The following is a 12039-nucleotide window of genomic DNA, read 5'->3' on the forward strand; positions in this document are numbered from 1 at the left end:
AGCCAGCGTTGTTTTGTCTTCACACTGACCCTGGCACGATCACGCGGCAACCTTGCCTGCAATGCCGGCCCATGCATCTTGCCATCCGAGGGATATGGAACCTCATGGATCACCACCAATCAGGATACTAATCGGTCCTAGCAAGTGGATCCGTCTGATCAGAACGTGCAGGCTAAGGACAAACGTGCGGGCTAAAGACGTGAAGATACTTTGAGCACAAGTTAAGGAGGCCGAGCGATTCAAATCAGCCCAGATATTGTGGGATACTTGTTGAAATCCGACTCAGATTGCTTTCTATGTAACAACCGACTAGGATTAGATTCAAACCGACTTGTAACCCTAGGTCGTCAGCCTATATAAGGTGGCCAGAAACGCCTCCCAAGAGTAACTCATCCCATCGCAACTCTCTGCATACCATACCAGCAATACAATCCAGCAAAATACAGGACATAGGGTATTACTCTCCGTAGACCCGAACCTGTCTAAACTTTCGTGTTCTCGCGATTACCTTCGAGTTCTTAATCTTGCAATCCTTCCTACCTACAAATCAATTACTTAGGTAACCCCTGGTGGACTGTCAGACTACTAAATCCAACAGTTAGCGTGCTAGGTAGGGGCGATTGTGAGATCCTCCACAGCAAGCTCGATGGCATCTCGCCCCGGCGTCATCTTCCCCGAGAGCGTGAAGAACTTCCTCACCAATCTGATCCAAATCCGCTTTAAAAGCATGCCGGTGGACTCCGACTCCACCGTATTTTTTGTCGACTCGACGTCCATCATCAGCTTGACGTCCGTTGGATCTGCGCCATCAGAACAAGACCTCCACCCAGAAACTTTCGTGCCGCTTGCCTCTCCCTCTCCGGAGTGAGGATTCCCAACCTCCTTGCTGTCCTTGAAGTCTTGTGCTGATGCGGCAGTGACGCTGTCTTGTCGCCGGACGGGAAGCTTTCCAGTGCGACGTGATGGCTCCAGCCTGCAGGCCTCAAGGTCCAGAAGCCACGCCGGCGGGTAATGACGCGCGCGCGCACATGGGGTAAATTAAACGCCACCGCGTGGAGTCGTCAGTCCGCGGCTGGAGGCGGCGTGTCTTGGCAGCGTCGAGTCCACACGATCCAGGTTTCAGTAGGTACGCGTGTCCATCATATACTACAAGTACTCCATGGATATGTCTACATACACATTCACTCCTAATGACTAGTACATGCACAACCTACAACTTCTCCATAAAATTTGGCATGCTGTCTTATCGTGCCACAATAAGTGAAATGGGTCGATCCGTCTGTTTCGTCCCGCTTTGCATCCGTGCGATCATCTGTCGTCATCCATGTGAAATGTGCACGATTAGTCAAGCTATGTCGTCTCTGCACAGATAAGCTCGACCCCAGAGGGATACAACACAAACAAGCAGACATTCAAATGCATATAAAAGCACGGACATGGCTCGGCTTGTTCGCTTCAGCTTATTCAGCCGGCTTATCAGCCACCAAACAGTGTTTTCCTCTCACAAGAAATCAGCCGTTTCAGCTTTTCAGCCGGCTTATAAGCTGAAGCGAACAGGCCCGCTGTATTCTACATTGCAGGTCCAGTTCTTGCATTGACTACTTGAACCGATGACATACATTGTTGAAAAACAGATACATATACTAGTTTAGTCAACCAAAAAATTACTAGATTATTTTCAGTGCCCTTGCTGTCAGCTGCCAAGAATTGCTTCCTTGTGTATTCCCTTGTTTATTACTACTACCTTCGTCCCAATCCCAATTATGTAGATTGTTTTGGTATTTCTAGGATCATAATTTTTATTATGTATAAAAGTTATCCCATATTATGTAGAATGTTTTGTCATTATAGGATCATAACTTTTAATATGTATATGTAAAAGTTATGAATCTAGGAATATCAAAACAACGTACAATTTGAAACAGATAGAGTATATATCTAGACACCTACAGTGTTGACTACAAGTAAGTCTAAACAGTGTCTCACTAAATTCACAACGACGGTGGGGGTTGAAAGATGTGAGTGCAGTGGTTGGAGGGCTGATAGCTTTTCTTTTTTGCGGATAGGTTGTGTCCATAATCTCAAAATAATATGGTATAGGAGGATTGCACTAAGATGTGATTGAATTTTTATGATAACCGAATTATATGTCATGTTTGGATCTTATAGTGACTTTTAGATGATTTCTATAATCGCAATGAGATTCAAACATGTCTTAATAAAACTATTAACTTTAATACCGTATCGAGTTTTATGTACTTGCATGTGTATATAGCTTGATAAAGAGCTTAATGCATTTCAATAGATCTTGTGTACGATACGCGACGCATGGTCCTATGCATATATGGATATATACGAGACCACCGGCCACCTTGGCGGACGAGGACCGTAAGCAAGTCTCCTCATCGTTGCGATCGAGTCGTAGGCCTGCACTCTTGATTGAGGATGTACCTATGCATGATCAAGTACGTTTTCTCTTGAGTTGTTGTCTATTTCTTCATAGATTTCCATTGATTTTCGGGATTTGGACTAGGGCTGCAGCCGGGCCGCAGGTCCGCCACTGGTGCACCAGTGGAGTCCAAGACATGGTCTCATATCAGTTTTACTTGGGTCTCAACACTCTGTTTTGTGCTACAAATTCTTGTTTATGGAATCTGAACGTTTATTTTCGGCCACTTTCAGTCAAATATGTAATATTTGACCATTGATGTATTTTCAGCTTCTTGGGAAACCGAAGACAAAACTTTACTGGTACCAAGTTTGTCATACACGCAGCAACGTGGTGGTGACTCTGTTCCTCGTTCTGAAATGCGTGTCAAAGCAGTATATTTGAAGTTTGTCCGGATTTTTTTTTCAATATACTGTAAGGTCATCGACTTCACAAATACTACTCTCAGTGTTGCAGTTGCACTCTGTTTGTTGTCCATTTTTATTTGTTTCAATCATTTATCTACAATTTTTCATTGAATTTAAAGGCTCCTCAGGCCTACGGTGTAGACCTCATCCCTACACCGGTCACCATGCGGACAGCCAGGAAGTCCCCCTTCTAAACTTCGTAAGGTTAGTGGTGCTCGATACACCTCACTAAAATTTAGTACCTGTCACATCGGATGTTTGATACTAATTAGAAGTATTAAATATAGGCTAATTATAAAACTAATTGCACAGATGGAGTCTAATTCGCGAGACAAATCTATTAAGCCTAATTAATCTATAATTTGACAATGTGGTGCTACAGTAACCATTTGCTAATGATGGATTAATTAGGCTTAATAGATTCGTCTCGCGAATTAGCACAGGGTTCTGCAATTAGTTTTATAATTAGCTCATGTTTAGTCCTTTTAATTAGTATCCGAACGTCCGATGTGATACTGCTAAAGTTTAGCACCTAGTATCAAACACCACCTGTCTTCGGCCATGTACAACGGTAATATGAACTGTCTGTAGGATGCCAGTATACGAGTTTTGCTGAGTCGTCTCGCGACTCGACGGCTGCGGCTCGTGCTCCCATACCGATCGACGACCGCGCCTTCCCGTTGTACGCCATGGCGATCCGCCCTCCGGATCAAGTGCGAAAAATGCGTCGCTCTCGGCCTGCGGCTCCGCGCCGCGCTCAACCTGCACCTGCTGCGCCGGCGGCACTGCGCTCCGCCCCGCTGGCCGGCTAAGCTTGATCCGCGCAAGCTAGGTGCTCAGGTTGGGCTCGACGGCCGCGTCGGCGGCGGCGCCCTCGATTCGCGCTGGACAGGCAGTCAGGCAGCACTCGGTGACCGCATCCCCTCCTTCCTGCCCCTCGCTGCAGATAAGGACCAGCATGTGAGAGAGAGATGGGAGAGATTGAGATACAGGAAAGAGAGTCAGGAAGACAGGACGAGAGTCAACGTGACTACGGCAGCAAAGAGATAAGGTTAGAAGGATAACTTTTCCTATGTTTTTAGATTTTTAAATCAAGATCCAAGTATAAACAAATTACACAACGATCATAATCTGTATACACCATGCACTCTTTAAAACAAGCAACAATATAGCACGTAAAGATGAAAGTCATACTTATACATGGAATAAATAGTATATAGACAACTAAATAGTCAAGTTTGTAGAAGCTATCTATTTTACTATCAGTGTGCGATATTCAAAATACTTGCAGACACCAGCTACCTACATTGTTGAACATGTGTTTCATAGCATGGAATTTAGAGCCTAATTGGTTTGATGCTAAAATTTTGGCAAGCCAATATTTAGACAACTGTTTGATTTGTTGCTAAAAATTTGGTAACCTCTCCCATTCACCTTACCAAAATATTGGCAAGTTTTTTGCCCAACTTGCCAAAACTTTTGGCATGCCAAAATTTTAGCAATAAACTAATCAGGCTCTTAATGCCCATAAAACTCCCACTGGCCTAATCGTGTCACACGTCTTTGTGGTGGTTTGTTCCGACCTTGCTTTACGAATTTGATTAAGACTCATTGCATGCGTTGTGGCTTTACGAATTTGGTGGTTTGTGGTCTTTTCTCGTGTGCGGTATTTTTTCCTCGTAAAACCTGAAATTTCACTCTCGGATCTTGTTAAAGGGACATTTGTACACTTTGTACATATTTTTTTTAAAAAAAACGTTACTGATCTTTCGTTAGTTTCTTTTTTGGAAAAGGTGCTGAAGGAGCTTGTACATGAAGATGTGTCGTAGAAGCTTCGACGAGCAGTTTCATCATGTTTAAAATCTCTCACACTTTTCCACTGCACTTTTCATTCATTATTGCACAAATAGTACAGAAGCAGCTGTAGGTCAGACATTTCATTTTAGAGCTGAGGCCATGCCAGTACCAATTTAAACAACATTTTCCATGTGATAGGAAAGAAAATAATAAATCTTCAAAAGCTTGATCAAATTAGTAGTACGAAAATAAATCAGCCCTCAAAACAAATTAGTATCCATTTACATTGTGGATAACAGGGCATTTTGTCAGTTTGTCACCTCGTTTAGCGATCTTCTATACAAAAAAGAATTTAACGCGCGGCCACACGTTCCCAACGCGCTGTTCCGTGCACGCACCGGCCATGCTCATACATAATATGATTCCGGTTTGACCCGAGGAGCTGACGAAGCAGCCTCAAATTATGCACCTAATTTATGGCAGGGTGCCAAACTATTTGAACTTTTGTTAGGGTAAACTATTGGAACTAATTACTAATTAGCCCACCCAAACATAAATCTACTCCTCATTGTCTCTAAATATAAGATCTTCTGTGTTGAATTTTGTCCCCCGTACTCTATGTAAGATTGCATAAACACCCCCATAAGTCACTTGAAGTTAGACATTCCACCCGCACCTACATTATATTATGAATAAACAAATATATAATTGTTGTTGTACCTAAATATCATGCTAGTATTGGAATCAAATGCGATGTTCGATGAGTAAAAAATATACAACTTAAATATTTTTAATCTATTCCTGAATTCTATTGTATTTATTTTAAAATATAAGTATGAATAACAATGCATCTAGTAAAAGCGTGGCTATAAGATACCATTTTTATATTTTTGATATGGATATTATCTATATATATCTATTGAAAATTTCACTTCCACATCCATGTCCATGTTTGAGAAATTAATGTGGATATTTTTTAAATCAATCTGGCAATTGACCCTAGATTTTCAAATATAATTATTTTGTTGGATGTGAAATCGGATAATGTGGAATATATTCTATCCAATTTTCATCCTTACCCACTGTGGTGCATGCTCCAGGAACAAAGTAAAAATGGTGAGTCTGGCAAAGTTTCACCCACCAAGGAAGGACGCATTGATTTGGTGTAGTTGCTGAAGCGTCTGCACGCATTGTGAAGCATCCATTTCTCAGATAATGGGACGAGATCAAGTGTTGAAGTGAACCACCTCTCGTGACTGCTTAAGGTCGTGTTTGGATAGCAGGGGCTAAAGTTTAGCCCTGTCACATCGGATGTTCGGATGCTAATTACGAGGACTAAACATGAGCTAATTATAAAACTAATAGCAGAACCCCTAGGCTAAATCGCGAGACGAATCTATTAAGCCTAATTAATCCATCATTAGTGAATGGTTACTGTAGCATCACATTGTTAAATCATAGGCTAATTAGGTTTAATAGATTCGTCTCGCGATTTAGCCTAGGGGTTGTGTAATTAATTTTGTAATTAGCCTATGTTTAATACTCCTAATTAGTGTTCAAATATCCGATGTGACATGGGCTAAAATTTAGCCCATGCCTCCCAAATACCCCCTAAGTTGTCGTTGCTACTACAACTGCACTGGACCATAAGGCAAAGTTGAAACAAATGGATAATGTTTTCACATGATACACACCCCCACTTGCTGACAAACCACCCATGCACATGCCCGGATTTCATCTCCCTGACAAGTGAGTACCACCCAAGCGTGCAACACGCACTACTAGAAAACTGACTTTAGATCCCACCCCCTTTAGTCTCGGTTTAATTTCGGCCCGAAAGAAAAGGGGTGCGCCACGGTATGCTGGAATGGGCGCACCTTTACTCTCGGTTCTTTTTTTTTTGCAACCGGGACTACAGGCCACCCTTTAGTCTCGGTTAAAACGGCTAGTTTTCGAGCACCGACGGCGCCACCCTTTACCCCCGGTTGGATCCACCAACGGGACAAAAGATCCAACCTTTTGTCCCAATTGGATTTACCAAGCAGGATAACTGGTTTACTCCCGGTTGGTAATTCAAACCGAGACAAAAGGTTGGAGCTTTTGTCCCGGTTGGCGTTACCAACCGGGAGTAAACACCAACCGGGACAAAAGCTTATCCCCGTTGGATTTACCAACCGGAATAAAATCTTATCTACAGGAGGGACCACTCCTCTAGCCCGAGCCAGTCCACTCCACAAAGACAGAGAAGCTCATCCTCTCCATGGCGTTGAAGCAAGCCTAGGGGAGGTGCTGCTAAATTTGTTTTCCTCATTTCCGTAGGGATTTCACTCATCCAAAGTGTTGTGAAGGTTATCTACTTCATGCTCCGTACATTTATTGTTGTTAAGCTTTGTTTTATACTTTAGACATGGAGAAAAATGAGTTTGTTTGTTGTTAAGCATGTAGAGGATTTGTATTTATACATGTTTTTTAGCTACAATGTGATGGATATTTATAAATTAGCCATATAAATTGTAGGTGTAATTTCATACTTTAGTACTTTTCAGATAGAGGTATGGAATTAGCTATTTTGAGAATAAGTAAATTATGTGGGAAATCTTGAATTTTTAATAGTTTAGTTATTTGTAAATTAAATATGAGCTAATAATTTGTGTATTTCTATGTAAACTTTCAGCAATATTTGAGTTTGCGATACTTATGATCTTGGTCAGGTGCTTAGGGATGCACACAGAGATTGCGAAACTCAGAATGAAGCATCAAAGTTGCAGCGCATGATAGATGATCATAGGAAATTGCTATACCCAGATTGTCAGGGTGGCCATAAAAAGCTGGGTACCACACTAGAATTTATGCAATGGAAGGCTAAAAATGGTGTGTCCGATAAGGCATTTCAGGGGATGTTGGAAATTATCAAGAGGATTCTTCCCGAGAATAATGAATTGACATCCACATATGAAGCTAAACAGATTGTTTACCCTTTAGGATTAATGATAGATGATAGTGATGCAGTAAAATAATTATTTAATAAGGTAATATAACTAGTGTAGAATTAATGAGTCATTTGTAAATATAATTGCTAAATAAATATATTTTTGCATGTTTGAAATATGTAAAGTTTTAATTTTTGCTTCATGAAATCCAGCGAAACCGGTGAGATCCGATGCCTACAAGTTCCACCCAGCAAGAATAAATTTCCAAATAGAAGCAAAAAGAATAGTATAGAATTTATGACTAGTTAAAACTTATTGTAAACAAACTTGCTAATTTAATATATTTTTGCATGTTTGAAATATGTAAATTTCTTATTTTTCGCTTCCTGAAATCCAGTAAAAATATAAATAGAATAAATTTCCAAATAGAATAAAAAAAATAGTATAGAATTTATGACTAGTTAAAACTTATTGTAAACAAACTGGCTAATTTAATATATTTTTGCATGTTTTAAATATATAAATTTCTTATTTTTTGCTTCCTGAAATCCAGTGAAAACATAAATCGAATAAATTTTCAAAAACCAGTCGGGAGATGAAAAATAGGAGAAGGTCCCCATTTATCTCGGTTATAAACTAGAAGCGGTATAAAATGGTACTTTTCGATTCGCGCCTGGAAGTACCCATTTATCCCGATTGATCATAAACCGAGATAAAGGGGGGCCTTTTATCCGGTTGATCTCGGTTTGTATTAGAAATCGGGGTTAAATGTCCATTAATCCCGGTTTCAGTTACAAACCAGGATAAATAGGGGGGTCCTGTATAAAAGTTATAGCATCTTCTACACCCCCCTTTCGCCCAACACTTAGTGAATTTTTCACTCATTCTCGTCGTCCTCGTCCCGCCCATCGCTGGCCTCCGTCGTCGCCACCGCCGGCCCATCCTATTCGCCAGCCCCCTCCATCTCCGTCGCTGCCGCCATCATCTTCGTCCGCAATAATCGCCGGCCTCCTCCTCCGTCCCTGTCGCCGCCGCCGGCGCATCCATCCCCGTCGCCACGACCTCCGCGCGTGCCCCTCATCGTGCGCCGGCACCACCTCCTCCCCGCCATCGTAACCGTCCCCGTTGCCAGCCGGCCGGCCGCCTCCCTTGTCGTCCCCGCATGTCCTCATCGCCGTCGCGCCCCCCTCCAACTTCGGCTATCCCCCTGAATTAATTTTTGAAATTTGGTAGATTACATACAAAATAAAATTTGTATACATTTAGGCCTCGTTTGGATCATTGCAATTATTTGTGGGATATAGTTGTATACTTATAATTAATGCTTAGAAATTAATTGAACTTTGGTAGAAATGTTTAGGAATTTTTGTTGAAATGCTCAGAAATTAGTTGAAATTTAGTACATTTTGTATATTATATTTTGTATGTTACATTTTTTATATTACATTTTGCATAGTATATTTTGTATATTACATTTTGTATGTTATGTTTTTTATATTCCATTTTGCATAGTATATTTTGTATATTACATTTTGTATGTTACATTTTTTATATTACATTTTGTATAGTACATTTTTTATATTACATTCAAAAATTTAGTACATTTTGTATATTTCAAAAAAATTTGTTGAAATGAATTTTTTTCATGGTTGTTCTATATATGATTTCATGTACAAAGTAGTTGAGATCGATGGCAGATGACGAGTGCAGAAGGTATCTAATGGAGCGGATTACTGCTGGTGATAGTAGCTCCAACCTTCCTATAGCGTACACCGATGAAGAGGGTAGCCAGGCACACATGTTTCTCAACCTGTCTGCCGATGGCAATGAAGAGCCGAAGCCCCAGCAAAATGTTACCATGGCAGAAGGTTCCTATAAGGTATAGATCATATTTTAACCCTCTCTATATATAATATATGATCTTATTCATTATTACTATATACTAATTAATTAATGAATCTTGAACTGTTAACCCTCTGAATCGACGAACCGTCATCCGAAGCCCCAAGGTCCTTCCAAGGTGAAAACTGGAACAAAAAAGGCTATCATCACGGAAGTCACAGAAGAGGGCAGGCCGGTTGCTCCCGAAAAAGTGGTAACACAGTATGTGAGTCAGATCGGGACAATCTTAAGGAAGAACATGCCCATCAGCATAAGGGAATGGAATGGCGAAACGACTAATCCATACGCGCTCCAGGATACAAAAAAGACTATGATGTGGGGAGAAGTTAAGAAACATTTCACATTTCCCGACGGATTTATTGAAAACGATGTGAGAGCATGGACACTGAAGAAGATGGCCACACAATTCCAGACATTCAAGAAAATGTTGGATACCACCTACATTAAGAAGGGCCGAACTCCAGATTTTACCGTGTATCCACAATGTAAGGACAACTGGGAGGCATTTGTACAATACAAGAACACCGAAGACAGTAAGAACAAGGTCACCCAGAACACAGTCAATGCTGGGGGGGAAGGAGTATCATCATAAGCTGGGGCGAGGTGGTTACGCCAAAGCAATTCCCAAATGGAATCAGATGGAAAAAGACCTAATTGAGTGGGGTATCATACCAGGAACAATTGATTGGTCCGAACGATCAAAAAATTGGTATTACGCTCATGGAGGTGAGATAAACCCAGATGATGGGACGCTGGTCTTCGATGACCTATTACTTGAAGCAGCCACAAAGCTTGGCAAAATTATTAAAGATATTAAGGATGGGACATTGACGGTGTGCCGAGAGAATGATGAGCTCACAATGGCTCTCGGGAATCCCGAACACCCAGGAGTATCAGAGGGTTCGGGCTTGTTCAGTGGAAGTTCGCATTTTGAGGCGACTTGGACATGTACATAAGCTAGAACCGAAGAAAGGAGCAAGAGGATGAGAGGTGGCGGCGCACGATAGAATCCAAACTGCAATCTGTAGAAGTAAGAATGCAGGAGGGAGGCAGTAGTCGAATGGCCGACACAGTTGCTAGCCCTTCTCAACACCTCGGGAGCAGCTGTGCATCCACAGGGCTCCCTGAGCCACATACACTAGGATTACCCGTGGAAGAGCAACTATTCCCTGTAGATGCCATCACGCAACGCACCTCATGTGAGCTGCATACACCGATCGGCAACCTCAGCATTAAGGTACGTATATATACATAATATTTATGCATCGGAGCCTCGGGAGTGCTTTGGCAATTTGAAGTTTAAGAACTTCATTTCTTTTATATATCCAGGTGGCGTACGGGAGTGCCTTGCCAATCCTGCCAAATCATACATGCCATGGCATGAAGATTCCACCTGGCTATGCTAGTGTTGGCGTAGAGAGAATCGCTGATAGCCAATTTGAAGGCCTAGAGCTCGACTTCTCGGCAGGCGACGAGTCAACAACACTAGGAGAAGTGGTTCACGGGGTCATTCTATGGCGCAAACGCTACATCATCATCCCTGACGTGGAGGCACCTCCTCAGAGCTCAAGACCACTCTCCACAAATCCACAGCAGCGACCATCTCCTCAAACATCCAGACCATCATCTCCACCACAACCTGCTCCACAATCAAGGTCTCCATCTCCACCACATCCTGGTGGTTGGAGCAACGACGACAACAATACCCCTCCACGATCACCTTTGCCGAGACTAAGAGCACCATTTAAGAAGTCGCGACTACTGCCTCTCAAGCCAAGACAGCGTAAGAAGAAAACAAAGGAGCCTGAGGTGACTCCTGAGGAACACTGGGAGGCAATGACTCATGAGGAACGCTGGACCGAAATCCAAGTGCAAACTAGTGATTGGTTGAGGAAACAGAGCGAATTAAGAAAAGCAAGGCAGATGGAGCCACCGCCAATAGATCGAAGAGAATTGCATAAATTTATCAAGATGCAAGAACAAGCCAAGAAGAGTCAACCACTACTATCGAACTATGAACGGGCGTTAGTCAAGGTTGATGAGAAGAAAAAAAGGAAAAAAGTCGAGTTGCCAGCTGCACCGCCAAGTGAACCGAAATGGACCTTTGAGGTAGGCAAGCCTATGGTTAGCCCTGATTCGCTAAAGAAGCTATCAACGAAGATGTACGAATTCCATCAATGGTACATGAAGTTGTCTGTTGACGAGAGGGAGATGTTGGGCCTTAAGATAAAACCGATAGATTTTCACGGCGAAAGCGAGGCAGTCCTATGGCTATGATTCAAGGATATATACGAAGTGTACCATCATGGTGCCCTAGATGTCTCTCGATGAGCGCCTGGACTCTGTAAGTGTTCGTTTATATGTACATGTAAATTTTGGCTCATATCATTTTTTTTGCATGCGCATCTTCCATTTTATGTAGGATGCTAATTCGGACGTGCTTCAAGTAAGTGTGTGTATACCATCTATTTCATTTTATTTTCCTGATTAATGTTAGTTAGCTTTAATATATATCTGAACATTTACGTACGCAGCTCCCACTGGATCCTCATTA

This window comes from Setaria viridis, chromosome 9 (assembly GCF_005286985.2).
Source record: "Setaria viridis chromosome 9, Setaria_viridis_v4.0, whole genome shotgun sequence".
Taxonomy (NCBI): domain Eukaryota; kingdom Viridiplantae; phylum Streptophyta; class Magnoliopsida; order Poales; family Poaceae; genus Setaria; species Setaria viridis.